The 5,016-nt window shown below is 44.2% G+C and overlaps 1 pseudogene; it reads left to right on the forward strand.

The window, feature by feature from the left end:
* The first annotated feature begins 288 nt into the window (after window positions 1-288).
* Window positions 289-3,535, forward strand: LOC118619725 (annotated as a pseudogene).
* The last annotated feature ends 1,481 nt before the right edge of the window (window positions 3,536-5,016 follow it).

Genomic DNA, 5,016 nt, shown 5'->3' on the forward strand with positions numbered 1-5,016 from the left:
TCACAAAATGTTTTAAACATTTTTTTTCTTAACTTCCTTCTTCTTCTTCTTTTTTTTTTGGTTAAAAAATTATTCATTTTACTCTAGGTGTTACATTCTTATTCCATTATCCTTCCAACTGTCCTGCCTCCGGTGACTTAGAACAGACTTGAAATTGTTTCCTTGACCCAGAAGGAGAAGCTGGGTGATGAGAGTTGAACTGGGAACTGCAAGTTGATTTGCAAAGGAGGTCACTCACTTCCAGGGAGAGGCACATCACCAAACATGAAGATGCCACAGGCACACGATATGCCAACCGTGGGTATTTCTGTCTGTAACCAATACCTTTATGGGCTTTTGAGGAAAGTTACTGACCAGAGATCAGGGATTACATTCTCTTTGTCAAACCCTTAGCTAATTATTATTCATTTTTAAGAAGTGAAAGACTCCAATGTGGCTCAGTGGTTGAGTGACGACCCATGCAACGGGAGGTCGCTGGTTCAATTCCCAGTCAGGGCACATGCCCAGGTTGTGGCCCGATCCCCAGTGGAGGGCATGCAGGAGGCCAATCGATGTTCTCTCTCATCGATGTTTCCATCTCTCTCTCCCTCTCCCTTCTTCTCTCTCTAAAATCAATAAAGAAAAAAAAAATTTTTTAAAAGAAGAAGTGAAAGACTCAAAACTCCAAGAAATTAACATCAGTCAGATTTTTCAACAAAGTCTTCTCATTTGGTACCTGAGAATACATGAAATAATCATCAGTTATTGCCACTGTTTTTTTTCTTTTAGCCATCTGCTGGTGAAGTTCCTTTACATAAATTGTTTTAGATATTGTAGCAACATTGGAGATTACCCCTTTCTCTTTCCTAGGAAGAGCTCATAAAGGTGGACAAGTTCCACTGATGCTCCTGGGCATAGCTTTGTCCCCTCCGAGGTCACATGTCCCCCTCTGTGCCTGAGATCTTTAACAATGATACTTTGATATTTCACATTTCCCTTTTTCATTAGGGGCAAAAAGGTAGGTGTCCTATTTCTTTGACAGAAATATTGCAAAGTGACTTGTTAACCTTTTGAAGCTCGAGAGTAAATTCTAAAGAATGAAAGAACATTCTGTACTTCTCCTGCCTCTCCTGTGTACACAGAAACGATCTCTTGACGTGAGAATGGTTTATCAAGCTTAATTTAGCCACAGATAAAGGAAGGGTTGTCATGTGCAAATGCCCACGGACCCCCTTCTGCTGGCTAATCCAAGCACCTCTGGCAGTGTCTTTATCTGTCATGAATACTCTCAGCACGAAGTCTGACTCTGTCGTCACGCATTCATTGGCATTGTCTGATCACAGGCAGCAGATTCCGTCTCCTTGAGACGCGCATGAGTTTTGCTATCTCTACCCAAAGGGCCAGAGTAATTGGAGGGACAATATGTGGAGAACCAAGAGTGGGCTTTGTTGAATCCATGAGCTTTTTGGAAATCACCTGTGACTTGAATAAGGCGCAAACAGGACTACTAAGAGTTCCAGAGAGAATGCTAGAGTGCTTGAGCTTTCTGAAATACTGGGAAGTTTGGGGCTGCCTGGGGTACTGCCTTCCATCATGGGGATCACGGCAGAGAGAGCAGAGCTCGAGAAGGAGAGAAGACATGTTCCTGGGTGGGGAGGATGTAAAGTATTTCATATGGGGATAGAAGTAGCGAAAGAGGCCATCAACAGTCATTGCACTGAGTTAATTCCAGTTAATCATTTTCCATCACATTATAGTCTCCAGAACATATCTACCACGGTCCAGAATGCACACAGAGAATCAGCGGGCATGCACAGCCAGGGTCTATCTCTCGGTTCATATGTACAGCAAGTATCTGAGCTCTTCTCATTTCTCAGGGGATACGGTTAATGCATCCTGACTTTGGTTTGTTTCTTGACAGGCATCCCTTCTGTCCGACCCATGCTCTGCTGCTCTTCCAAAGGAGGAAGAAAGGACAGATTCTTCCCTCTTAGCCTCACATCCAGAAAACAGACAAGCAGGTGATTTTTCCAAACTGAGCACAGTAGTCCTGGTCTTCATTCTTTATGTCACTGACTCTGAAATGTAATTTTGACAATTTTTTGCTACTAAAAAAAAAAGTCTATTTTATAACTTATAACTCCAACATTCTGACTTTAAAAGAGTGAAAATTGAGTGTTTTATTATTATAGAGAATCCAGATGTAAAAAAGTCATTTAAAAACACTTCCTTCCTGTTAGGTTCCATTCGACATGGATTTGAAAAGAGTAAGGAGGGAAAGCAGGTCTCCAATAGAGAAGTAAACAAACTCCAAGCTTAGGAATTGGCTGTGAAGAAGAGAGGTGTCTTTTACAGTTATTCTTTTAACTCCAATGTCTAAGCATTTTGATAAAAACCTTTTCTACTTAAAGAAGGCAAAAAGAAGAATTTTATTTTCTCTTTGAACCTGAGCCCCATCTATGGATTCTACGGTGGCCCCAAACCCTGAAGGAAACAATTTGGGAAACCCCACCATGTAATATTAGATGGCTATTTGGTCTAAATGACCTTGTCAGGCCCTCTGCCACCTTAAGTAGCTGGTACTGATTGATTTATAACGTGGATTTTGTCTTCAGAGGCTCATAGGCAGGGAAAACCGGACATGAGTAGGTGAGTGGGTGAGTGAGTTCTCCTGGGCCTGTCCAGCTGCTGGGAGACTCAGGTCCCCCTCTTCTTCCTTTTCCTGCCTTGTATCTGGTGTCCGTGCTTGGGAACTTGATCATCCTCCTCCTTATCAGGCTGGACCGCCGCCTAAATACACCCATGTACTTTTTCCTCAGTGACCTGTCATTTGTGGACATCCGTTACACCAACAGCACCATCCCACAGATGCTCACCCACCTGCTGTCAGCCCGGAAGTCCATCCCTTCCGCAGCTGTGCGCTCCCGCTGTGTGTGTCCCTGGCACTGGGCGGGTCTGCGTTCTTCCTGCTGGCAGCCATGGCCTACGGCCGCTAGGTGGCGGTGTGCCGCCCGCTGCACTACACCGTCACCGTGCACGGAGGCTGTGCGGGGCTGGAGGCGCTGCTTGCGGGCTGGGTTCATGAATTCACTGATGCGGACAGTCCTCACCTTTCAGCTACCTTTGTGCCGCAGTGTTATCAGTCACTTCGCCTGTGAGAAGCTGGCTGTGCTGAGGCTGACCTGCATGGACATCTCCTTCAACATGGTCATGGTGGCCATCTCTGGATTTCTGGTCATCATGCTTCCCTGTTCCCTGTCCTGTTCTCCTACGGTCGTATCGTTGCTGCCATTCTGTGCATTCGCTCTGCTCAGGGGTGTGGCAAAGCCTTTGGGACCTGCGCCTCCCACCTCACTGTGGTGTCCCTGTGTTTCGGGACAGCCACCTTCACATACGCGAGACCCTTGGCTGGCTCCTTGGCGGCACGGGAGAAGATGGTCCCCCTCTTCTATGCTGTGGTGACCCCAATGCTGAGCCCCTTAAGCTACAGCTTGAGGAACAGGACATGATGAGTGCCCTACGAAGAGTGTGGAGAAAACTTAGTAACAAACGGTAAAGTTTCAAAGAATGTCTACTTCCTTCCAAAGGCCCAGAGAACATGTCAAACAAAGAGGACATCATGGACGTGTCCTTTCTCCTCAGAGTTGCTGACAAGGTCGATCTCGGGGAGCACATCCTTTTAGACCGACTTTCCACCCCAGTCCCCATTTTCACTGTGTATCATTGCCCTGTTACACATACGGTGGAGTTGCCTTTAGTTCTTAAATGGGGTCTGCTGGCTCATCTGTCCTCCTAGAACTCACAGCGCCCCTTCCTCTTCGTGGTCCTTTTGCATGGCCCCCCAGGAGGCGGACAGTGAAAAGTTTCAGACGGAGAACAAGCACACTTCGCATCCTGACCCAACCCTCACCAGCAACAGGGCTCCCCATGTGCTTAAGATCTCTGCCCTCCAGTTTCCTCAACTATAAGAAAGAATAATTCTCGTGCATGCTGTTATCTAGAAGATTATGAGTGACCCGTGTAAAACACCTAGGAGAGTGGTGGCATAAAGTAGATATCCAATTATTTTAAAAAATACTTTTTAGATACAATTACAGGACTAAGCATCATGCAATGTTCTCTCTCTATGCAATTATTCAAAATAAACCTTTTCCCTATTGCTTTGGCTGTAGTAGGTCACTATTATATGTCTGCTCCAGATGCTTTTACTCAGAACCATGGCATCTGTCTGTCTGTCTGTCTGTCTATCTATCTATCTATCTATCTATCTATCTATCTATCTATCCATCCATCCATCCATCCATCCATCCATCCATCTATCCATCTATCTACCTACCCATCCATCCATCTAATATATTTATAATCTATTTATTTGTCAAGGCTAAAGTTCTTATTTTTCTTATCTCCAATCCAGACAAGAGCTTTTTCATGAGCTCCAAACACATATGTCCAATGGCTTGCTTAACACTTTCAGTGATAGCATAGGAATCTCATTCTTAACAGCCTTAAAATAGAATTATTGCTCTTGCCAGGCCAGTGTGGCTCAATGGATTGAGGATGATCCCATGGACTGAGAAGTCCTGGTTCAATTCCCGCTCAGGGCACATGCCCAGGTTTCAGTCTTGATCCCCAGTAGGGAGCGTGCAAGAGGCAGCCAATCGATGTTTCTATCTCATGTCGATGTTTCTCATGTTTCTATCTTTCCCTTCCTCTGTCTCTAAAAATTTAATAAAAACATATTAAAAAAAAAAGAACTATCGCTCTTACTTCCCCTTATCCCAGTATAGCTTGATTGTATTAGTAAAAGGAACTCAGAATAACTCCCTTCTTTAACCCATCAATAGATTCCATGAGCTTTACTAACAAAATACATGATCAGTCTGCTTTATTCCACCTCTTCTACACTTTATTCTCTACACAGAAGCTCTAATTTTTAAAAATCATTGTTTGTTTTTTGACTTTCTGTTGTAAAATAAAACTGAACACTGAACGCATGTGTAGCTTAGTGAGTGATTCTAAGACAATACCCCCTTGTAA

Source organism: Molossus molossus, unplaced genomic scaffold, assembly GCF_014108415.1.
Source record: "Molossus molossus isolate mMolMol1 unplaced genomic scaffold, mMolMol1.p scaffold_m16_p_7, whole genome shotgun sequence".
Lineage (NCBI taxonomy): Eukaryota > Metazoa > Chordata > Mammalia > Chiroptera > Molossidae > Molossus > Molossus molossus.